Here is a 27065-nt window from a genome sequence, read left to right as displayed (position 1 = left end):
TTTCCAACTGTTGGAATCAAATGCGTTGATGGGAGGTAATTTGCAAGAGTATCCAGTTACGGGAGAAATTTTTCGCGGTTTATTCGAACCGTGTTTCAGATTAATGGACGAGAACGAACAAGTACGATGTACCACAAATTTATCGTTTCGAGGAAATATAATTAAAAAAAATTGCGTTCGAAAATAATTTTCGCCAATTGCAGAGTACGATTCAAAAGAATCGGAAATTACTCGGACGTTTTCTTTCCCACGCATTCTTTTTTTTTAATCATCGGGATTAAACAACTTATGATACAACTTCGTAACGAAACTCTACTCTCGCATTGGAATTAAATGGAAATATTAATGTTTCAATGTTGCGTAATGGAGAATCGTGGATTAACAGTGGATCCAGGCTTTCGTGGCGTTGATCCAGGATTCGCCTCAATTTTTGCTTTACTTTTTCCATCGTAAAAATTGCAAAGGGGAACAATGTAATATATCTTTTTGAACCAGATACCGTGGAATTTCGAGCAATTAAAAAGTCTTCTGTGCGCGTGGCGAGATATAAAAAGAAAAAAAGTAGAGAGAGAAAGAGAGAGAAAGAGAGAAGAAGAAGGTATTGTATCAAATTTAAAACACCAAGATGACGGAAGTAAGAAGAGAATGGCGCGGAATTAACTCACGATACGATCGATGGGTCGATTAACGACGAAAGCGGGGATAACGCGATTCAACCACGAATTCGAACAAGCGAGGCAATAAATTGAGACACGCACACACGGTTTCACACTGGCGAAGGAGAAATCGTTTCTCGTAGTCGGAGCACACGATCAGCTGTTCCGGCCATTATAGCAAATTGTCCGGGCAAACGAGCGTCATCCGACGTCCAACGTATATACCTACGCTCCCGCACACTTATCGCCTCCGTACGCTCTGCTCTTCGAGGCTCTTCGAGAAACCGACGAGAGACGATCCTTTCTTCTCCTCCATTTCCATTGTTTAAATTTTGTTAAATAAAACGCGAATATTGTCAAGTATCATGGAAGAAGAAAAACATTGAAATAATTTTCTAACTTCGTTTTTAATTTTTAGAAAACGAAAATTTTCGCAAATTACAAAATTAGATTCCTGTTATATGGATCAAGTATGTGAAATGTTGTCAAGTATCGTGGAAAAGAATAACATTTTTAAAATGACTTTCTAACTTCGTTTTTAATTTTCAAAAAATTTCGAAAAAATAGATTTTCTTTTTTTAATCCGATATATTTTGATTCCCGTTATATATATGGATCAAGTATGTGAAATGTTGTCAAGTATCGTGGAAAAAAAAAAACATTCTAATTTATTCGTGCACGATGGAAATATTGAAAACGAAAGAATGTCAAAAAGGGACGATGAGAGAATTGTTGCTGGTTGCTTGGAGAATTAAACTTGGACGGCTACACACTTGGATATCGAAAACAGCGTGCACACACAGAAATTTACCGTAAGGTTTATCGCGCCACCTGCGACGTTTGCGAGCGACCCGAATGTTAAACGCTGGTTTAAAAAGAAGGAGCGTAAATCGGGCAAACGGTTCACTGGGTTATCTATTAGAAGTTTAGGAACACTGTTGAGCAACGCAGAGCCGCACGAGGTAGCACGAGGCGTGGTGGCCCATGTTTTGGAACAAGTTGGAACCAAGCCACTACACCTAGGTAGTTCCTAGGCGCGAGAAACAAAAGTAGACGAGACGCAGAATGATCCTATGCTCCATTTTAAGAAACGGCAACGAATACCGCAAACAGCCCCTTCTTTCTTACGCATCTTTTATTTACCCACGTTTCGTTTACGCGAAAGAATTTTAAAAGAAAATTAATAAGTTTTCCCCATTATCTTTCCTTTTCTGAAGAAAAAAAAAAGAAAAAGAAAAGGAACAATCTTCACGAGGAAAGAAAAAGTTTCTTTCACGGATAATGGATAAAATTTATCGTAATTTAAAGAAGAGAGAGAGAGAGAGAGAGAGCAAGTAACGAGACAGAGGGAAGAGTGAAAGAGAGAGGAGGCCAGATCTTTTGCTTTTATCTTTAGATGTACGTACGCGCGCGTACGAAAAAGGAGCGGGCCGAGAGTATCGTTGACGGAATACCTGTTTTTCCGCGAAACAAAGTAACGGCGGCCTTTATACATAAATGATCAGAGGCAAGGAGGGCAAGCGTTCTATAAATACGACCAACGAGAGATGACGGTCTCAGGTGGCTCTCTCGGTAAAAAAGTGGCGACCAAGACGAAACGACCAACGATACGTATATATATATATATATATCCACGGAAGAATTTTCCCCCACCCCCACCGAATTTTTGAAAAATTATTCGCAGTTTTTTCCTTAAAACTTCATCCTCGAAAATTCCTATCGGGACGTACATAAGAGCGTTCGAGGCGCGGTTAATGAATTTAACCTCCCCTTCCCCTCCCCTCCCCCTCCCTCTTCGAGTTAACCGGTTTGATCGAAAAACGCGAATAACGCGTCGAAGGTGGATCGAGGAAGGGCGAAGGAGGAGAGCAGTTCGAGCCGTGGCGGTGGTGTTTCGAACTCGTCGTGATTGGAAAGGAGACTCTGAATGGGACTCACCGTGATCCGTGACGGGCAAAGGACGTGACAAGAGGAGAAGGAATTTTACGATTACACGTCACGTTGCCTTCATTATCGAGCCTACAATTAATCAGATCGTTTTCTTCCTGCGTTTCATTTAATGCAAACATTTTCATATCATCCTCTTTGACAAAATATCCTCTGGATCCTTATTTTCTTGATCGCGAGTACAAAATAGTCAACTTAAAAAAACGTAAATATTAAGAATGCTCGAATACTTCTATGATCAAAGCAATTATTTAAAAAGAAATGATCGAAGAATACTTGAATATTGCCGTTATTTGTAGTAATATGAAAAAATGTTGTATACAAAACTCGTATAGAGACAAATATTTTTTTGCGTGACATAGAGAAGGTCGTCTCTATTGATAAACAACATTTTTCAATGAATTCCCCCCAAAAAAAACCTAGAAAAAAGAAAGAGAAATGCTCGGAGAGCAAGAGATGTACCTAACGAACTTTACCCAAATCGATGGCTTGATAAATGATGTGTCAAGCGGAATAGATAAATTTCCGTGTGAAGCGGAATAGATAAATTTCCGTGTGAAGAGGAATTGATAAATTTCCGTGTGAAGCGGAATTGATAAATGATCGTGTGAAGAGGAATTGATAAATTTGGATGTAAAGAGGAATTGATAAATTTGGGTGAGAAGAGGAATTCTTAAATATCCGTGTGAAGAGGAATTGATAAATTTGGATGTGAAGAGGAATTGATAAATATCCGTGTGAAGAAGAATTGATAAATTTGAATATGAAGAGGAATTGATAAATTTCCGTAAAAAAAGGAATTGATAAATTTGGATGTAAAGAGGAATTGATAAATTTGGGTGAGAAGAGGAATTGATAAATTTGGAAGAGGAATTGTTAAATATCCGTGTGAAGAGGAATTGATAAATTTGGGTGAGAAAAAGAATTGTTAAATATCCGTGTGTAGAGGAATTGATAAATTTGAATGTGAGGAGGAATTGATAAATTTGGATGTGAAGAGGAATTGATAAATTTGGATGTAAAGAAGAATTGATAAATTTGGATGTAAAGAGGAATTGATAAATTTGGGTGAGAAGAGGAATTGATAAATATCCGTGTGTAGAGGAATTGATAAATTTGAATGTGAGGAGGAATTGATAAATTTAGATGTGAAGAGGAATTGATAAATTTGAATATGAAGAGGAATTGATAAATATCCGTGTGAAGAGGAATTGATAAATTTGGATGTGAAGAGAAATTGATAAATTTGAATGTGAAGAGGAATTGATAAATTTGAGTGTGAAGAGGAATTTTCAATTCGTTCGACGAAGCCGCGCAAACACAAACACGCTTGTTGCAAAAGTAAAAGTTACCCTTTATTTTTTAAAAAATAAAAAAAAAAGGAAAAGATGCGCAAAGATGGACACCCGCCTAAAAAATCAATAACCATTTTCCAGGCGGCGCAGCAACTCTCCCCTCTTTCCCCCGTTTTGTACGAAGGCTCTCCCTCTGACCCAGAATCCTTTGCGCGTCTAACACGCCTAAATGCATATACGCCAGACAATGGAGAGAAGAGACGGTGATATAAATGCGAAAGAGGGGATTTGGAACGGAGCTTGATAAAAGTTTGAAATCTGGATTGTTTTCTTCCTCCTCTTGAAAAGATAGAAAAATGAAAATTTGCAATGGGAAGTAAAATAATAATAATAATAATAATAATCGCAAGTATTAAATTGTCGCATCTTGGGAAGAGAAACATCGTTCTCCGGTTATTAACGAGAAGTCGACAGTGGGCCGAGTTTACCGTGCAATTAAAACGGACACGGGTGAATAACCACGCGGATTTCATTCAAAAAGGGAAGAAACCTCGCTCCTCGCCTCTTTTTTTTTACACGCTTTGTTGTATTTTATATATATACACAGAAGAGGAAAAATAAACCGTTCTTCCGTGCTCTTGATAGAGAGAAAGAAAAAAGGAAGAAAAACACGGGCGCATTTCTAAATATCATATCGATATACGATATAGTCGAGTATCAAGTTGAGATTATCTATCTGGGAAATACAACAAACAACACGTGCAACCAGCCAGAAAAGAGAAGGTGAGTGTACCTCTATAAATACGATGGTCGATGTGGGCGAGAGATGCAATCCCTGGTGGAACTAGAGCGACCAAGCCGACCAATTTTGCAGACGTCGTGGGCGTCGATGAAGAAGCTGCGACACTGTGTGCACATATGTTCCTGGATATGTGATACATTACCAGTCAAAAGTTTTTCCCAAAATTCGAATTGTAATATACATCATTGCTTCTTTGTTTTCGTAGTAAACGTGTCTAGATCATCTTCAAAATATAATCATTTTTGCAATCGATATTATGAACAATATTTCTGTGAATCGATTTGTTTGATTCGAATTTCTATTAACGTAAATTTTATGAAAATAAAATTGTTCTTTAATCTCTGACCATTTTTTCTCTTGCTCATTTTTTTTTTTTTTTCTAAGAGGGGAAAGATTATTATTAAGAATTGTTGAGAAGAGAACGTTGATTACGTCCCAACTTTTGTACGGTAGTGTAGATTCGAGGATGCTGTAACTACAGATGGAACGGGTAGATTGAATTTTCGCTCGTCCCGTGTTCTATTCTGGTTAATTTTCTTCCCAGGAGGGAGATGAGCCAGATGACGAATGCAATTTTTATATCGGGTATGATCGATAATTACACTTCGGGTTTATTGGTTTCGTTCCAATTTTAACGATTCCAGACGAACTTCACCCCTTTGCACTCCTTTCCATCTTATTTATTTTTAGAAGAGAAGAATTTTGAAAAAGAATTTTCGCTCGAGAAAATATTTCTTGCGAAAAATTTGTTTCTGAGAAAATTTGGAAAAATAAAACGATCGGATTCGAGGGAAAGAATTTTAAATATATTTTATCGTTTATAAGAATACCGTTTCCCTTAAAGGAAATAATAGATATATGATAATTTGGAAATCTTTTCGATGCGATGATTATTAGGAAAGAATGAAAATAATAGTTTCTTAAGAGAACAGAAAGTGAACAGAATATGTATATTACCTACTTATTGTTATTATTATTATTACATATATCCGTGAAAGAAATGGAGAAGAAATGGATTGAAAAAAGATTACAACAGGAGACACTTGTATATCGACACTCTGAATGGAGTACGATACAATGCAGATAATAAAGTCATTAGAGACAAAGACCGTTAATGGATAAAAGCAATATCGTATCGTACTCTCCATAGACAATGCAGAGTTTAATGCCTTTCATTCGAATACTGAAACAGATCAATAAAATAACGATCGATTTGCTGTGTTGCTGTATTTAAATTAAAACACTTTTATCCGTGTTATTAATATCCTTAATAATATCTCTAATAATAAGTTTGAACAGAAAAAAATATTTTCGTTCCGTCGATATCTCAATCAACGATATCGATAATCGTAAAAGAGATTAATCTCGAAGTTAAACACAGTATTAAATTGATATTACGATAGATCAAACGTGATCTCCTCGTTCTCCTTTGATCTATCACCGACGCGATAATAGGATGTTGCCTCTCGTTCGTTTCTTTTCTCTTTCCAAGGGTTATAAATTTACGACAATTAACGCGTATCAACGTCGCTAGACGACCACCAGACGAGTCTCTCAGGTTGTGGACCTCGTGTTATTAGTGGCCGTGCAACGACACTTAGACTCCACTCCACCATGTGCACAATAATATGCACGTCGTTGCTGAAACACGTGGGCGCAGCCTCTCTCCTCCTCTCACTCTTTCTCGCTCTCTCTCTTTCTCTCTCACTCCTTCGTTCGATCAATCACGGACGATAGGTATTATTGTCCCCATCGATTTTACTGGTCGAACGTACTATATCGCTTTCATGCACATGCCGATACCGGCGGTCATTCGTCCCTTGTTAGTCTAGTACACTCGTGTTTCGACCGCTTTTATTCAATTAACTTAGAGATAAAAATGAAAGGAAATAATTGCGAATGTTGAATGTCGCTCGAAACGTTTTCTTTGTTTTCTTCGTTTTTACCGATAGTCGATAAGCATCATTGGGAAGAGAAAGAAATAATATATGATTTTTCTGACGCTTCCGCGTCGTCAATCGTTCGAATTCTCGAAAAATTGTGGGCGTTGCGTGATTCTTAAACGCCCATATGTAATCATTTAACCGATATAATCGACAAACGAGGATCAGCCTCGCACATTATATATAGGCTGATCTAAAAATTCTAAAATTCATGACGACGACGACGACGACCACGTGAATTTAGAAAGTAAAAAGGGTTCGTCGGCAGTCGCAATTAGCGAGACTTCTTAAATTTCCTGGACAATTAGCGAGTTCGTCGACGACGCGCAGACAACTCTCAGACGGAATAAATAGAGAGAGTGTTGTTCCGAGTTTATTAACTCGTACCTCGGCCACTTGGTCGGAGGTGTGTAAAAGTCGTATGCGCGAAGACGTATGCGCTCTAAATGCATGTTCAGAGAGTACACGAAAACTATATATATCAATGCGTTACACTTTCGTATATTATTTATTGTTCGCCACTTTTGTTGCATTAAATAGCGTATATAATTGCGCGCATCGTATTATTATATCGCTTATTGTAAATGCAACAGTTCGTTAAAAGATTTCGATTAATTTTCAGCATGAATTAGAAAGGCGCAGTTAACGAGGATATACGAGTTCTAGAAAGACAGAGGTTGTTAGCGATAGCGTAGAAACGTTAATTGGCGTGTAAGGAGAACGAGATGTATATGCAAATTTGAGTTTTACTCGTTAAAAATTGATTCTTCGTTAATACGTTAAAGAAGATACTAAATAATTTTTAATTGAATTTAATCTATACGTTGTTTCCTCGATTCGCTTTAATTCGTCCGACGTTTTATATATCATCTATATAATATATTTTCGAGAGTAGAAAGCCGCGTAGATTTAGTTCTGCAAATATCCACGGATATAACGATCGGTGTGAAATATCCGTTTGAAGATGTCTTTGCCACGTCATTTTACATCATTTTAACGTGAGAACCGTATTACTTGCTACCAGCTGAATCATTTACCGCCTAAAGATTAAGACACGTTTCGCGTCCCAATGTTCTTTGTTTTCTTTAAATTATATTTCGCTTCGAGGAAGCTATGAAATATTCATAAATTCCATCTATTAAAATAAAGTCGGAAAAACCGAATAGACGCTACGAATTATTAGTTCAGAACACGAGAATACGATTAACCGGTATTTCATTAAGAAAGCCAAACACCAAATTCGAAATGACTATTCCTTCGTCATCGTCTCACAATGGAGGGGATTATTCGAGATTCGCGAATGGGCTTGATTCGAAGTTTAGTTGAGGCGACAATCAGTGCGCGAGGACACGATATCGGAACGCGTACAGACGAGCAAAAGGGGGGAAGGAGGCGACGCTCTATTTACCGTCGAGAAGAATTCTAGGTACGAGTTCGAAGAGCGTTGGCGTTGCACAACCTCGAAAAAAACGCATTTCGACGAGTGAGCCTTGTTGTACGCGCGCACGGGTCACTGGTTACGCGTTAAAAAAAGAAGCGGTGAAATAAAAAAGGCGTTTGGATAAACCGACGACTAAACTAACTAGGGCAAACGTGGCACCGCTCTGACCTCGTCCTCCCATCGCTCCGGGCTCGTTCAATAAACGAAACGTCACGGGCGTCGATCGCTCGTTTTAAGAACACAGTCGAAAATTCTCTCGCGTCCCATCGACAATACAAATTCGTTCCACCACTACACTTCGCGTTAGTACTTAAATTGGTGTAACGACGTTCGCACGGATAAAATTTCCTTCGGATTCGCCACGCTTTGTGAATTGTGTATCAAACGTATATAGAGTTTTAGCAACGATAAAAATGGAAGAAATTTTAGCACGGAGATTCGAAAATTTATTTTGTATATACGAATAAATTCGTATCAGGTTGATTATAAGTTCTCATCTTCAATTTCGTTTTGTTATTTATCTTTATTTTCATGCGTGTTTCGCGGTTGATGATTAACCTCTACTTTTATTACGGCTATGATTTAATCATATTCATTTTTAGAGCGTTAATAAGCGTGCCATTAAAAAGTACGCGATAGAGTTGTAAAGAAGCCAAATCCGATACACGAATGATCAGCGATGATGATAAAAATAGCGGGAAAAAAATAAGACTTTTCTAATTATTCGATCGAATCTAGCGACAGGAATTGTAAAATCGTTAATCGTGATCATATATCCAATAAACGGTTGGACGAGAATAAAACGTGTTTCCTCGATGGCGTCGCTGCCAAGAAACGAAAATAGGATTAAATCTCAATTTGTGGGGGAGGGGGAAATTCGATACGACGAAGAATTAATCTCTCGATTTATTACAATCTATCTTCCATCCTAACCTATCTCAATCGAGTTTCCTTTAAAGCAATTCTAAATCGTGAATCGTTCAGTTTTACAAATACCGAAGATTTTTTCATGATTTATCTTCCAAACCGCTTTAACAATCTTAATGATGACGTTCAAGTGCTTGTGGCGAATTCTAATGGCGAAGCAACGAGTACAAACAATTAGGCTTAGAGGGTAATTAAAAAATTATAACGAGACGAAGAATGAATCATTGTTTGGTAAACCGAGTATTAACGATAATCTGTTATCTTATTATGTTGACACTTACGTCGAGAGGGGACGAATCATTACGATTTCTGCTCCGTACCACTCACCACACCTGACAATCGTGATTTACATACGCGAAATAATCACGAAAGTATCGCAACATTCGAGACTTTCTGTTTCGCACGGAAGATTGTAAAATCCTCTCTCGATTTCTTCACGTTATTTTCTCTTTTTTTTTCGAGATGATCGTAACGAAACATCGATCCATATCTTTGATTTATTCACGCAAATGTCACGTTAATGTCGCGAGAAAAAAAACGAAGCTTATTAAACATCCGTAAATTTTTAACAAATTTATAAAGCAATTTAGATTTTTCGACGCAGCGTGAAGAAACGATGGAAGAACTATTTGGTATAATATAAATGCAAATCAGAACTGTTTCGATCGATCAAACCATCTTGATAATCACGCGAGCTCGTTAAATGGAATCAACCTTTAATTTATGCCACGATACATTTCTCTTCTAAAATGTTAATCTCCACTCGTAACTTCTTTATATATATATATAGGAAGAACAATTTTTTCCGATAGATTCGTAATAGGACGATAATAACGAGATTCACGAGATCCGTTCTCGGTTGTCAGATCCGATCTGACGGTAAATTAACGATGCGGAAAGTGGAGAAGAAATGGTAAAGAAAATACGAAGCATCTCCCAAGAAGAAGGTGGCGAACAGCGAGACGGAAAGTCGAAAAACTAGTTTGATAAGCAATTAACGCTCCGGGATTATATAGCGTGCGGAGGGCCATTTTCATCCTCGATGTTCGAATCATGCGAACGAAGATGCGAGTTTCCAAGTTGAAAAAAAATCGATAAAAATCTTCTTCTTTGACGGACGGTGGAATGCGATTAAAGGCACGCGGATAAAAAGAAAGAGCGATAACACAAGCGATAAGACCGTTCCTTGGTTACTTTGCGATCGTGATGGAGAAAATTTAATAGTCGAAGTTACTTTGATGATTTATTTATCGTTCAAAACGTAATAATAATCTGTGATAATAGCTATACGAATAAATGTTTGAGTATTTTAATAAGTAATTATATTACGATCGGATGATTCGTTATTTTTCACTTTATTTTTCACTTTATTTTTCACTAATATATTAGGTTATTCGGAAAGTAATTTTGTTTTTTTCACACGAGTGTCGCTAGTCGAACATTTATCCAGCCAACTTCACTCTAGAGTAGAAATTCTTGGATTGTTCGGAAAATAATTTCGTCTTTTCACACGAGTGTCGCTAGTCGAACATTTATCCAGCCAACTTCATTCTAAACCATGTTATATATTTTAAGAATTGGCGTTTCACGGTTTATTTATATAAGAAAAATTCATTCGATTCTGTGCGCTTGTGTTTGTTGTTCGTTAGTGCGATGATAACAAAGATACAAGACCAAAAGGAGCATTTTTGGCATATTTTACTTTTTTTATTACCGAAAAGGTAAGAATGCTGTTCAGACAAGAAAAAAGTTACGCCAAGTCTATAGAGAAGGTGTATTAACGGTACGCCAGTGTCAAAACTGGTTTTCAAAATTTCGTTGAAGCTGATGAAGACAAAATAAAGACGCTGATTGAAGAAAATCGACGAATAACAACTCGAGATTGAATTTCTTGAATTCGATTGTTCATGATCACGTGAAATTGATATTTCATTGTCATGAAAAAAAAACGAAATTACTTTTCGAACAATCTTATTTAAAAAGTGTCAAAAGGATCTCGCAGCTAGAAAAAGTGAAATCTATCGTGAATTCTAATCTAATTTCTACGATCTAACTTACATTACTAATTTGAAAAAGAAGTAGAGTGGATCATCGGCTAATTCCAGATCCGGTTCGATTCGGTTCGAATCAAAGCGACGATCCACGCGTGTTAACGCGATTAAATTATTTAATTCGCCTGTTAGTCCGATCAACGGGGCACGATCGTGCAACGAAGCGTTCCAATCAACGGGAAAAGAACACTCTCGTCTAATTATCCGGTTGCAATTTTTATCATTGTATGCTAATCGATCCCGTCCTTCCTTTCCTTTCCCGCGTCCTTGCGCAGTAATTTAACCCGTCCTAATTACGATATTCCTTCGTTACGTATTCCTGGAGAAGCTGCAAATTCCGTTGGAATCGCGTGAAATTTTCACCGCCGCCAATTATCCGCCATATTTGCGTATATCTCCTCGTTTAACACGCCAATTTATTTCAATTTATTCTCTTCGACGGAGACGTTAAAAAAGATAAGATTCGAGTTTTGCTCGCGAAAAATTTCTCTATACGGACTATTCTTTTATTTTACCAAAACGATTGTCCTTTTATGAATGACTTTTACACATCAGTATGTATAAAATTAAAATACGCGGCAGACACGTAATTTGACGCGATAAATATCATGGGAAAGATTTATCTAGATAGGAAAGGCGAACGGCTCGATGAATCAGGCGGTGGTGGTGATTTCGAATTTTACCCCGATGAGTAATCCAATTCTATTCCAGAAAATCCCACTTACTCCCGCCCAAGAGGCGGGGCTAATGCACGCGAAATTTTAAAAAATTGAATCGAGCGTTGTTTTATAGCGTTATGGAACGGGTTCCGTTGTCATTTTTTTTTCCTCGCGTTGTTTCATTTCCGAATCGAACATAAAGAAGCTTCCAATTTAAAGATAAATTATTGTTATTAATTCAAACAGTATATATTCAATGTATTCAGCAAGATAATTCGAGTTTACGATTTGATTTCAGGGAAGGAAGCAACTATCAATTTCGTGAATCAGTTTCATCTGGTGAAAAATATATTTATAAGAATAGTAGGAAAGTGTCAAATTCGAGTCAAAATTCTATTGTAATTCCAAGAGTTATCTGTTATATATAAAAAAAAAAAAAAGAGATTACGAATCATTGAATTCGAGATACGATATATATTTGCACGTTTGATTAAAACAGAAGAGACTGTTTGTCCTTGGCTCCCCTACGTTCCTTCCACCAACGCTCGAGTCGTGTTCGTGCGCTTATATGGGGTGGCGCGATCTCTGCGACTGACGTCACTCCTTTCCCAGGACAAAGCTCCTTCCAAAGGCGGGGGTGCGTTTTATACGTTATATTCGAGGAGAGACGGGGCCATTGGACGGCGCCTGGCGTCGAGACGCTTCTCACACTCTCACGACAAAACGCCCCCTCCCACGAGCTTCCATCCTCGGCGTGTTTTTCCTTTCTATCGCTCCTTTTCTTCCCCTATTTTTTCCCTTCCCCCTTTCCTTTTGCCTCTTTTCGTACACAAACAACTCCGTGCGTGGTTCCTTTCTCTGCATCCTCTCTTCGATTCTTTTTTCCCTTCCCTTTAAACCCCCGAATATATCCTCTCTATTCTGTCAGTTTCCCTTTTCCTTCGCTTCGTTTATTATTATCCTCGTCATCGTAATCCCTACCAGGACGAGCCCCGTTCTTTATCCTCTTCTGACAACTACATTTCCCCTCCCCTCCCTCTCTTTTTCTCGCCTCCTACGATACGTTTCCACCTTCCTCTGTGCCAACTCCTTTCCCTACGTGCGAATTCCCTTCGTGCAATATCGCGTATATAATCGAGCAGATAGAGGAGTATGCTTATCTCGTACTTGATATGCGCGGAGGGACGATTCCCTCCGTCCAATCTTTTTCCCCTTTTCTTTTTATCATTTCGCAAAGTACACACGCACACAAATTATCCTTTAGATTCTCGATCGGTGATAAGCGTTGCAAAGATGATAGGAGAGGAAATAATGATTGATGATTATATAGTAGCTTCAGAGGGAGGATCAATGTAAGGATTCATTCCTTGGTAATCAAAGGATAAGAAAAGAAGTATTTCTTTGAAATTTTTATACTGTTCCACAATTTTTGGAATATCAATTTTTTCCACGATTATCAAATACATCGAAACAAGTCGATAGATAAGGAAGATTTTATTTTCAATAGAAGACGACTTCCTCGTCGACTTTCCATCGGATGATGGAAAATCCATGGAGTCCGGGCACGTTTCGTCGAATTGGTGGGGGTTTGGGGTTTTTATCCTAGCAACACGCGAGGGAGGCCGACTGGCAAGCGTCGAGACGCTTTTCAGACTGTCGCAATAAAACGACAACCCCTATCTAATACAACCATCCACTCGTTCCCAAGGATTCGCTATATTTGCATGAGAACGCCATTTGCAGGGGGGCGGGGAGAGAGAAGCTTGTCCATTGACGAGTAAAAATACATTTTTTCTCGATTTCTATACTTTCTCTCCTATCTAAAATACCGTTGAAAAGTTTGATCAAACTCGTAAAAAAATTTAATCGAATTAATTTAAAAGATTGGAGAAAAAAAGAAAGTTAATTAATTTCAATGTTTAGGATAATTCTTCATCGTACGAGCTGTTACGATACGATAGAATATATTTATATGGAATTATCAGATAAGATTAACTCGATAATATCCGCGGCAAGCAATAATCAATTTCGATCGAAAGCAACGTTAAATTAAAAAGAAACCTTGCGAAACGCGATCCTTATCTGTATCAAGAAATCTCCAACTCGGCCCAATTTGCATACATTTGGAAAAGAAACGTTTGAGAGAACGAACGAAATAATTCTTCGATTTACCATAATAAGCTGTGATTAAAGATGATTAGACGAATGGATAAAAATAGATTTCAACTTTTGACTTTTATTCGGATACTAATCACTTCCATCGTGCGACAACAAGATGATATAACAATATCGGTTCGCCTCGACGAGGAAAAAACGAGATTTTCCACGCGACTTTCTCTTAGCGCGCTTCTTCGCACCACCTTCTTTTCCTCTTCCCTTCCCTATCTATCCCCGCACGGTTTTCTCCGTCCTCGTTAAACGCACGCGTCGCCAACAGTGGAACCCTCTCCCGCGTCCGTTGCACCGAGTTTTCAGGGTTTGTTGCTCCGTTAATTAGATCGTCCGCAACGAGAGCATCGCGCGGTGGGGAGGCGCCTTAACGATCGCACACCCACCGACCAAAGCCCCGCGCGAACTTCAATTCGCCCAGTCGATGAGCTTAAAACCTTCCATCTTACGATTCCTACCACTCCTATTCTCGATAACCGATGATGTCTTTTTAATCTTTTATTTTTTTTTTTTTTTTTTTTTTTTGCATTCTTGGAGAGAATTTCATATCACTTTATCAGGGTGGGGCATTAACATATATAACACACCTCGAATATTGCCGTTATTTGTAGTAATATGAAAAAATATTGTATACAAAACTTGCGTCAAATAGAAGGCTTAGAGGAGATTCCAAGGTTATCTCTATGTTTTTTTTATCGCGATGTACTAGCTGATGTCGAGAAGATAATGTTTCAGTAAGCATTGAAGGTCATGCAAGATCAAATAAATAGTAAAATAAACTTTCCTACATTGTATTAGGAAATTGGTTCGAATTGGTGAGTGTTTTATATTTAATGTTAGTAAACAACATTTTTCAATGCTTCCTAAAGAAAAAAAATTTAATGGGATCAAGTCTGAAGCCTTAATAAAAATTTATCAATTCCTCTTCACACGGAAATTTATCAATTCCTCTTCACACGGAAATTTATCAATTCCTCTTCACACGATCATTTATCAAGCCATCGATTTGGGTAAAGTTCGTTAAGTACATCTCTTGCTCTCCGAGCATTTTTCTTTCTTTTTTCTAGGTTTTTTTCTTTGGGGAATTCATTGAAAAATGTTGTTTATTAATAGAGACGACCTTCTCTATGTCACGCAAAAAAATATTTGTCTCTATACGAGTTTTGTATACAACATTTTTTCATATTACTACAAATAACGGCAATATTCAAGTATTCTTCGATCATTTCTTTTTAAATAATTGCTTTGATCATAGAAGTATTCGAGCATTCTTAATATTTACATTTTTTTAAGTTGACTATTTTGTACTCGTGATCAAGAAAATAAGAATATCCAGAGGATATTTTGTCAAAGAGGATGATATGAAAATGTTTGCATTTAATAAAACGCAGGAAGAAAACGATCTGATTAATTGAAGGCTCGATAATGAAGGCAACGTGACGTGTAATCGTAAATTGGATGAAAATTACGAAAATTAACCGGATTATCGGATTTGCCGTGTCGATGAACTTGAAATTTGAAATTGCAGTCGAGGCATGAGATAATCGTTAATGGATACGAGAGAAGGAGGAAGAGAGAGAGAAGATGGAGAGAGAAATTGTTTAACAAGTGCAAATATACATCGATGCAAATTTTTATTCGCGAGGTTGACGACTTTGAGAGACGATATTTCGTTCTAGGATCGATCGTAGACGATAGAAAATATTGCAAATAATACATCGACGCGAGATAAAAAAAAAGAAAAAAAAAAAAAATAGAATCAAAAAGAACGTACGCTTGGACAAGTTTGGAAAATTAAAGAAAGAACGGGTTTCTTTGTTATTCTTGCCGCGTTACGAATTCGTCAGAGAATTACAATCGAGAATTATACGTCACGTGAACTTTTACGAGAGTTCAACCATCTTTGTAACTCTTCCACTGAATTTTTATGCCCCGATCTCGCTCTCGGTATTTTAACCATTAAAAAGTATCTTTTTCGTATTTTTGAATGGTATTATCCTTTGAACATGATTCAACGTGAAAGTTGAAATCTTTACGATTTACAAGTAAAATTATTTGTCATTGAGAAACAGCGAACCGATAAAAAGGAATTAAATTGAAATATTTCGATGAAACAAAAGGAAAACGCGTGTAAATATATAAGGTCGTTACACCGAGTCTCGAAGCCATTTATCATTGTACCGCGAAAGAGTGTAGACGTATAATTTCACTTAACGAAAGATATTGTTAATCTGGAAATAAAACGCAATAAAACATAATATTTTCAATATATTGTCTTGTAAACAATATATATCTTGTTTTTTCTTCGTACTACTTATACTCAACGCTTATATTCAAAAATCTATTCTCATTTTTCAACGAGATCGTGTAAATGATCGACGATGAAAGATAATAATTAAGATATGATAATGAAGAATAATAAAATAATTACGTAAGACTGATACAACGCGATTCAGATTCTCAAACGTTCAATAAATATTTTCTTATCTTGGAACGCTTAACTTTGAACAAACTTTGTTTACTCGTTTCGATATCCGTATTGTTTTTAAAACATATACATCGTAACGTGTTTTGAAAAAAACTTCGATACGATATGTATCTTTTAAAATTAAAAAAAAGAAATCATCGCTTTTCCTTATTTTAAAATAATTTTTAAAGATGAGTTACGTATAAGTTATAAACGATTTTTCGCATGTTTTTTTCTTATCGAATCTCTGTCGATAAATCCCTATTTTCGATCCATTTTCCGGTCATCACTTTACCGAGTGAGTCATAGCCGGTAATTTGTATGCGTGCGCATCTCGTTTCTTGAAAGAGTAATAAAGATCTTATGGGGTAAGAGAGCATATATTCGGAATAGCGAAAAAGTATTAGCAAGTAAATTGCGCGCGTATAAAGCACCCGAGGAGTAGCAAAATAAGCGTGTATCCATCATCGAAACATGGAACGAATCTCGTAAAAAATCGCGAAACGACATTTAACGACAAATCTTTGTTCTCTCTCGTAACTTTTTACGTGGATACATTCATTCAAGAAGCAATGAAATTTCCAAATCACAAATAATCTTCATTTCTGTTTCTTCTTCTTCTTTCTTATTTCTTTCCAGAAATAAAATTATCCATTGCGCCTTACAAAACTTTCCAAATTTTTTAAATTGGCGTTCTACGAAAACGATTTATAACTAAAGCTGTCTAATTTTCTATCAAATCGAAGCAACGGGGAGCAAAGCCTTTAATCTTCAATCCCAAAGATCGGGGAGCCCTTTATAGCGAATTCTCGATCTCGAACGACGAAACGGTTCGCGCATCGAATGGAACTAACACCGGTGTGCGCCATGCCACGTCAGAAATACGAGACCTTTCGAGTGGGCAAAAATAGAACCGAAACACGTTAGTCTTCTTTCCGTCTTTTCCGGACTCTCGATGGGTTGAAGTTACATCTAAACGTGGCGCAGCCATTCGCCACTCGAGGCAATTAAATGCGGAACATGATTCACTGGACGATCCATGAGACCAAGATCGTGATGCAATCATCATTTTGATACGGATACGACTCTCGTCATTTTTTTTCCCGAAACGTCAACGTTCATCACAGTGTCGAAAGAAGGAACGAAAATTTTTTATCATTCTCCTGAATTCTATTCTTTCAAATTCACGCTCTTTGGATCGTATTCGGAGAGTAGGATCGATTTTTAAAATATTGATTTATTTTCCCTCTTACTTTTTCTCTTCGAAGAAAAATCTCTGACATTTTTCTTCTCAATTCCCTGGAATAAAAGTTATTTTTCTTTCAAGAGTTTTTAATACCAATTCTTCGTAAAATCGAGTCACTGTTTTTACGGAACAGGTTCATTCACTGATGATACGCAGATATTTTGCCGCAAAGTGAATCACCGGTTCATCGTATAAATAAAAAGCTGTAGCACCCGGAGAAAATTTGGATTACGTTTGGATCATCAGATAAATCGAAAATGTAAAATAAACGATTTTTGAGCTTACGTTTCCGGAAAATGAAATCGAGAGTTAAATAAACTTACTTGTTCGACAAATTTAAGATTATATCGTATTCGTGTAAAACAAAAAAAAAAAAAAAAAGAAATCGTTTAACCCAAATTAATTGCAATACATATTCAAAACTCGGTTCGAGATAAAACAAGCGTGAACAAATGAAAAAAATTCAGTGTTAAAGTACACAACGATAATTTTTGTATTACAAGTATTTGCATATTTTAGACTATTATCAAACGCATGCGATAAACGCATTAATGAGATATGTGTAAGGGAGAGAGAGAAAGAGAGACAGAGAAAAAACAATTCATTATTTCTAATCCATTGACAAATAATAAATAAGCTCGTTATCGATAGAAAAGTGTTTTACGCAAAGATAGGAAATTACGTTTTAATTAAGATAGAGCACGAGAGTTGTGTAAATGAGCCACTTTCGTAACTTGGATCGAAATTAGTATCCTCGTTCGATGTTATTACGAGGTAAACGTATAGGCGCGTATTTGCTGCATTGCAAATCGCAACTGCACGAAACTTATTTCCACCTTCTCACAAGATTTCCTTGGATCGCGTTACGTAATGTTTGTTCATCGCTGAAATATCAGCCTCTATCTTCGTAACTGCGTTCTGCTCTTGAGACAAGATATATTAAGGAATCGAAATTTTTCAAAATCAAATTCGTACGAAAAAAAATTCAACGATCCAAATGAATTTACATTACGATCTGAATCCGAATCTCTAAAAATTTCGAAAATGAAAAAAGAGAATTAATCAATTTTGACGAATCTAAAATCGTATCCTCGATATATTTCTATAGAAAGGAGACAAAAAGAAATAAAAGATTAAATTTATTTCGAATTTTAATTCGAAGAGACACTGTCGAATGTAGGAATTGGACACGAAATGACTAATGATTTCGAGCGTATTATCTTTACCTTGAGTCACGGAATCTTTTTGTCACGCTAATCTTTGAGAGAGGACTAATTGCAATGTAATAAAACGATTGGTTCGAGGAGATATCGTTTTAATTTTTCCACGAATCTGATCGACGATGATTTTTCCGAGTGAGAAAAAGCATTATTGAAAAAAAAAAAAAAAAAAAAAAGGCGTATTTTGCACCCACATGTTTTAAACATCGATCGCGCCCACGTTTTTCTCCAAACTTGTCCTTTTGCCGCATAATCGAACGAGTGGGCGAATGGGAAAAAACGATCGCAGACAGATCGATAGAAGGAAAGCTTCGCGAGCAATGCGTTTGCCGATTTGCTTGGATTGTTTCCAGCACAAGTTTTCATACCGTTTGAAATCTCGAAATGTATTTTATAGTAACTCTTTGATGGTGTAAAAATAAGGAACAATGAACAAGTTAAAGGATAATAAAGAGAATTGTAAAAATTGTAGGAAATAGTGATGAGAATACTGATTTAACTGATTTGTCGAAAATTTTGACGATAAAGAAATTTTCTGAATCCTCTGGTTATTTTTTTATTCCTAAAATTTTGAAATAAACTTTAACGAGAGACACACAAAAAAAAACTATACTCTCAATTTTTCGTTAAATGTTAAATTTAAGATATCAAATTTTCTTTTTTTTCTTTTTTTTTTAATACCATAATCTCTTTTTTGTATCAGAAATGTATTATTGAATAATGCGTTATCAGCGATATCGTGATAGAGACGCCACGTTTGATAAAAACTTTATCTACGATTCAGGATCGCAAAAATGTAATTAAAAAGATAATCCATATAATGGAAAACCGCAAGAAGAAATATATTCGATAGGCTATTCTAGTAAGTAACATTTTTACACAGCTACGTGGGAGGTGTATACCAAGAATAGAGATTACAACGGTATTTCGATGTTCCAAGCGACGCCACTAAACCGATAATTTCTAACATTCTCGTGATCCATGATCTCACGTATTTTCTGGTCTATTTATGGCTGCACCAGGTATAATTTTATTCGTACACAATTTGGTAACTGGTGACTATCTGATTTTTCGAAATCTATATTATTATTTTACTTTAAATAGATAGAAATATCGGTGAATATTAATATTGCAATATTTCTTTTAATCGTATAATGATTTTTTTATAACGCGATATAACGAAACTTTCTACGTTATTACATGATAAATAATTATGTTTTACAATTTGCGATGTTTTTGTTAATTTCTAAACTTTTATTCGGACATATATTTTAATATAGCGAAAACATCACTCGAGCATTATTTATCATTTAATTGGTTGTAATATAGTATAAAAATTCTAATACATTTTAGAGCAAACTCTCGAGATAATGTTGATAATAACTTATCGCGAAGATAGTCGGTTTAATATTTGTGCATGATTATACAAACTACGGTACAACACTGAATCCCACCTGCTAATAAATCCATAATACTAAGGAATCTTGTTTCCGGACTACCGATTACGGTAATTTACGAAAACGAAATAGACGCGAACAAGATTATTATCAAAAAGAAGGAAATTAGGTATTTCTTTTCGAGATGATATGCTAGATTTCTCGCCAAAACTATACTATAAACGACAATTAGTAGAGATATTATAATTTGTAACCGAGAAAATAAATCTATATTGTAACCGAGAAAAGAATGAGGAAATACCATTTAAGGAACAATAAAAATACTAGCTCTTTGACCAGAAAGGTACCGTATTGTCTACCTTCTCCTTACTACTTCTATATTGTCTACTATATTGTATATCTAATCTATAAAATATCGTTAAAAGAAAATTTACAATTAGATTCTAAGAGACTTCATTTTGGAAAAAGTATAATAAAACTACTTTTAAAGCCGACAAACAGTTCGTATAATGTACGAGAAAATTTATAACGTACCTGAAAATTTTGACGGATACTCGGGTCGAGTCGGAATTGTTCGGGTCAGATCGGAAATTGTTCGAGTCGAGAACTATTCGGCTCGAGTAGACTTATAATATTCACTCGCTTGTTTGTAAACACGATTCACTTGCACGATCTAGTTTATTTTTTGAGTTTTTGTGTAACGCATTATCGTATTTATTTTCGTTCGGATAATAGGAATTCATTTGATCGACGAAAATGGATAATCGTTCCGACAAATGGGGCTCTGTTAATCGTAGTAAAAAGTTTCCGCAAATCGATGCACTTATCGTAGTCGTCTTGGGGTATCGCGACGCGTTTCAGCACGCAAGAACGAGGAAACTCGTCATCCCTACCGTGCATGATCATTATACTTAGTTGCGGTGGAACGTTATCGTCCTGTGAGTCAACCGCGCAGACGAATATCGATTATCCGCGATCGGGACTGCCGGTCACGTTTCAATGACGATACAAAAATGGAACGATCGTTCAATAAGGGCCCGGCCATCATTCTATCGCGAGCCTTGATCGCCGACGTTTGTCTCTTATGCGATACACGAGTCACGTGCGCTCCATCGTTCGCGTGCGAATCGCGAACCAGATATTCCACCGCTACTTACGTGTCCTATTTTTCTTCCATTCTTCCTGTCATTGAACGTGAAAAAATTATAAATAATTTCGTTCGATAGCCGAGATAGTCTGGATCATCGAAGCTGCCATTTTGCGAACGAGAAATTTTCAAACTTTACTACCAAGAAAGTCGAAAAATGAAATTTGTAATTATCTTAATTCGAGGTAAATGCGTCTAATCGTAGCCGTGATAATTTGAGTACGGTTCTTAACTCGTTTCATCGACATTAAAAATAATAAATCGTATTCATAGTCCGAATTGAATCGTCTTAGAGAGAAGAGAGAAAAGAAACAACTGTACAATTGGCGTAACAGATAAATTAACAGGAAATAAACGGTAATTTCACTGTTAATTCCTCGTCGTAAAATACCGTTCGGGTGGTTTAAGCGGATAAACCCGGTTTTCAAGCTCCAGTTTCGCGAAAGTTCACGAAATTTTTGTTCGCTGGCGCGGAAAGCTGGCCAATTAATTTATTGCGTCCAATTGCAGAAGAGGAAGGTTTCGCGTATCGCGGAATTATACATGATGCTATGCATGACCCTAATTATTTTTTTCCACGCTTGTAACTAAGTTATTTCTTTTGTGCGCGTAAACGCGAGACCTATTACGAAGCCAATTTTTGTTCTCCTCGAAAATCAAGAAAATCTTTACGCGCAAGATCTAGATTCGATTTTAGTCGTCGACATTAAAATTAAAACAAAAGAGCTTTGCGGATTTATTTTTCATAATTTTCATAGTTAAAATTGTGGGAAATTTAAACGTCAATTGAATACAAGCAATACCATAAATTTTCCAGACCCTGCCTTTCTCTCTCCTGACCAATAAAGAAACAGGTATGTTCGAAAATCCTTTGTCGTGGAACAAAACCCTAAAGATCCTTTTCAAATCTACAGATATATTTCTACCATCATGTATTTATTTAATTAGGGATCCCAGTATATATTTTCCCTTTTACACTCAAATATATAAATGTAACGATACGGGCTCAGCACAGGTAGGATTTACAACCCTTTACCATAGTGATCATATTATGAAAGGCAACACCATGCCATTAGTTGTAAATATCGTTACTCGATCTCGGTCGAAAATTACCGCGAGAAAGCTAGGAGACATTTTCATTGGAAACTAGAGCGACTATAATCGAAGCCACGATCCAATTGTTGCGTTGAATTTGTCCCTGGCGGAATGCAGGGACGATCGCGAGTTTCTATACCGGCCGCTCGAATTACTTGGAAGCTTTTTACGCTTTCTACACCGCGTAAAAGAAGAAAAAGAAGAGAGAGAGAGAGAGAAAAAAAAGATTGGTTGGATAGTTCGGTCGATATTCATCGGTTGAAATCGAAATAATTATATACGATAGAAAGCGGTCGAATGGATGAAAATGAAAGTCTGTTAAAAGTTGCACGTGTTCGAGTGTGCAAAATTAAAAAGAAGAGATGTAATTGAAAAGCAGACGATCTCGTTTCCACCCTCTAAAATACCTCGGTAGTTAGAAAGTAAAACGCCTCTTTTTTTTTAAATCGATATTAGAAAGCAAAGTGAAAGAATAATATTTCGTTTCGTAAGGATCGTAATTTTTTCTCAAGTTCATTTTTATTTCCAACCGCGAAATGGAAATAAAATTATATCTCGAGGGATAAAGATATTCGTTCGCAATTTGTCGTAAAAAGTAATACAAAAATAAATAAATAAATAAATAAATAAATAAAAATGGAAAAATTTGTTCAAAAATAACTTGGAAATATTCCACGAGGGGAAAAAGAAATTGATTCCCGTTTGAAAATGGAACGAGAAAAGTTCATCTCTCTCGAATGAGACGTTCTCGCGAACAGCTCTATCTAAGAATAAAATGTTCGTCTCCGCAGCGAATCGTGCAGAACGCGGCGTGGCTCAGTTTCGTCGCTTGAAGACCAAGGTGTGCAGAGAATGTTCGGGCGAAACGAGTGGATTTCTTAGAACGATCCTAAGAAATACGATTCTAAAAAATCTCATTGAAGCTTATTTCTGAACAATTTAATTTTGCGCTAGATTCACAACTCGTAAAACTTTCACGTTTATTTTAATCTCCTCTTTGAATTTTCTATTCATACGTATACATTCGTGCGTTTTTCTGTCTTCGAAGAGGCACACTTGTGCACGCGTTAGAGTAAAGGAATCGTGAATTAGATTCACGTAGTAGCACACACGTGTACGTAGCTACATCGTTCCTGTCCGTGATTCTCGTGCGGATCGATAAACTCATAAATCCGAAACGCAGCTGCGACTATGGCCAAACACGTTGCGTTTCCAAGTTTCTAACAGCGCTAAGAATAAAGAGGAAGCCACTCGAATGCGAAATTCCTATCCGTCGAATTATTTATAATCCTGGACTAAAAAAAATTTGAAGAAAATTTGAAGAATCGTAACGAAGAGAAGTAAAAGAGATATTTTTATTAGAAATTTTCTGCAAATTCGATTATTTTTATTAAAAAAAAGTAATCGACTGAAGTAGTTTGTTTAGATAATAATCTGATAGATAATCATTTGTTCACACGAAGTGATTAGAGAAAAGTTATATAACATATTTTTAGATCGTTTGCTTAATAAAAAAAATCAGATTTATCGAAATATTAAAATATCGATTCCAGTTGAAAATTTAATTACGTACGAAATTATTTTATAATTAATAATAGGATGAGATGTTTCTATATGCGAGCAGTACTTTGGAATCGATTTCGAAGTTTTGACGAAAAATTGGAATTAAAACTTCGACCTGAAAGTTTGCCTCGACCTCTTTTAAGGTAAAACACTGCTTGAAATTCGGTTATATTATTGGAAAAGATTCATGGATTTCGAGCCACCAATATATATCTTTAAAAACATTTTGAATACTTTTTATATTTTAGATGAAATTTTACCTTCATTGATTTATTATGATTTATTATTTGAAAACTAACGGAGATTTGTTATCTTTTTTCATAAATTGTTATAGATTGCCACTCAATCGAAACTTCGTGTAAATAAAATATACAGGATGTACGATATACGGGTGTAACGGTATTCGAGATGTTTCAACCGTTCGAAATAATTGGCCAGAAAGAATTAATACATAAAATTGATTACATTTAATCGCAAAATAAATAAAATTTTCGAAAAACTCGAACAATTTCTCGAGACGGCGATCAAAAACAGGAAATTCTAAATTTTTGGAAATTTGCAAATCTTAAGAAAATTCCGCGAAAGCGATAAAAAGCGTAAATACGTGAAATAGAAAAATCGATGGATGGAAAAGCGAGAGATTCCACGATTTCACGGAGCACAGGAAGTGAACGGTGCATACATAGGCTCGTGCATTGTCATCCGGAAAAATATAATTCAAAGATGTCGCGGTAGGTAGAAAAAAGATCAATGCCTGTTTGTTCGTTGAATAGGCGAAGGAGCCTTTGTCAAGAACGAAAAGGAACATTTCCCCGGTGTTGGAAAAAAAAGGATCATGTATATACCTGCTCTATATATCTACGTATTTTCTTCCGTTTATTTTATTACCAGCCTGGTATATAAGAGCGGTAGCACAGCTGCAAGGTAGCATAACAAGACGATGATCGTAAATACGCTTCACGCCGTATTCGATTTAATGCTCGATTCACTTGTAATTGCGGCTACGGTTGCTTCACAATTCGATCGACGCTTCCGATTCGCCGCAGAAATTGCAATTAATCCACCGTTTAAAAACAAGATATTTCATTTTCGCGGACTCGAAATCGATCCAATTCACTCTAACGAACCGTGACTCGGTATTAATCGGATTTTTATTTAAGAATTTATATCGATAATCCTGTTTTATTTATTTAAAATTTTCTAATCTAATCAATACGAATAATTTAATACAAAGATTCGTTTATTTATAATTTAATTTACGATTTAAAATAAATGTGTTTTCATCTGGACCGTTCTAGATCATACTTTCTTTATCTTTGTGATCGATATCATAATCGAGTCGATACCAATGAATCATCAATCGAAGGACAATTCGATATTCCGACCGCGTCATCGATAGTTTAATAAAACTTTTCTACGTATTGTTTGCTGCAACTTCTGATTTAAGTATGAATACAAATAATGAGTAATCTTCTGCTAAAAAATAACTACACGCTATTCAATAATAATTTATCCAAGTTTACATTACTAATAACTCTATCGCCGAGATATCGCGAAAAATATCGAAAAGAGACGAAAATTCGATTTCGATAGATGATCGCGGTAACTTCGATACGATCGAACGTAATGCATAGTCTATTTCCTAAACAGGAGCGGACTCTAGACAAGAGATTTATACATGGACAACGATGAAGTTTCAATTTTGTCGACCACGCAAAAAAGGACAAAGATCAGGTTTTTATCTTACAACAAAACGGTACACGCGGCCCACACTGCTTAAGCTACCTACGTTACACAACGATAAAAATTATTTGCACGAACGCGACAGAAAGGTATGCTAATTCGTAAATCGCATCTCGGCTTATAAGGTCTGCATTATGATTTTTTTTTACAAAAGATTTCATAAACGATCGAGTATTGTACAATAAAGTGACGAATCTCAGTTGGAGATCACGATATTTGTATCTCATTTGCACTCGAAGAAAGAAAAAAGATTCCCTAGAACTTGATCTCTTGCAAAAATTGACAAAATTGGATTTTGATATTAGATTGAATTCGTATCATTAAATATCGTATTACTAATAAATCTAATAGTTGGTACTTTTTTTTTATGATTGTCTATATTATAATAGAAAATATTTTAAAAATGTTAATCGGAATCGAAACAGAAAATCGTATAACGCAGGATTAATGGTAAACACTTGCAATTGAAATTTTACGAGAAACACAAAGTACGATATACTGTTATGGGATGAAAGATAAAACGAAGGCCTGTTTAGTTAGCTTAGTTTTGCTAAACAGAAGTTCTTTCACTCTTACTGCTGTCCTTCAAGGACAGTCAATACCGATAGATCGAGTGTCTTTCGATCATTGTGCGCAAGACGTGTGAATGCACTTTGTTGCGCGTAAAAATAAATGTGGCTTTGCTCCCGAGTGTACCATTGCGTAAATTAACATAAACGAACTTGATATTTCTGTAATCGATTATATAGTTATTTATAGGATTTATTAAGAAAAACCCTGATATCGCTAGAATTGAATTAGCTCAAGCAGAACATCTTGGCTGACACAGAAGCCTTTTTTCAGTCATGAATAAAGATCATTATATAAGGCTGAATCAGATTTAACTGACTATTCTTTTGGTAAAACTATTATTATGAATTATTTAAGTAAATTATTACAATCCATATTCTTGATAAATATATATATATATATATGTATATGTATGTATCAAAAACATATAAAATAATGCAATCGATGTAAAAATAATTACTGTGTGATATAACATGAGCGATAAATATTTATAAATTTTTTTTCATCTAACATGTAAGACCGTCATAGGTTATTATAAGAAAACGAAGTTAAATCAATATTTTGAAGTTAATTAAACTTTACTTACAATTCAATTCCGATGAATAATATTCATTCTTAGTATTTGATAGTATTTGCAGTTGTAACGAAGTTACGCGAGAAAAAATTCGAAACTTCCATGATAGACACGCGGATATGATTGCTAGTACAACTACGACATGGCTGACTT

At 35.9% G+C, this 27065-nt stretch overlaps 1 protein-coding gene across 8 annotated transcripts in view; it reads right to left on the bottom strand.

Moving 5' to 3' along the window:
* LOC122710683 (F-actin-monooxygenase Mical) overlaps positions 1-27065 on the bottom strand; it is a 50644-nt gene that overhangs the window by 22639 nt on the left and 940 nt on the right. The window contains exon 1 of one of the 8 annotated variants that reach the window (XM_043928678.1): positions 26925-27054. The exons of 6 other annotated variants lie outside the window; for them this stretch is intronic. The gene's annotated coding sequence lies outside the window, so the exon portion shown is untranslated. Of the gene's footprint in view, positions 1-20754; positions 21028-26924; positions 27055-27065 lie in introns of those variants that run through there. One more of the 8 variants, XM_043928677.1, reaches the window with a different exon arrangement.

The sequence above is a fragment of the Apis laboriosa genome, unplaced genomic scaffold (genome assembly GCF_014066325.1).
Source record: "Apis laboriosa isolate Shangri-la unplaced genomic scaffold, ASM1406632v1 scaffold14_cov150, whole genome shotgun sequence".
NCBI lineage: Eukaryota > Metazoa > Arthropoda > Insecta > Hymenoptera > Apidae > Apis > Apis laboriosa.
This window is presented reverse-complemented; position numbering and strand designations above follow the sequence as displayed.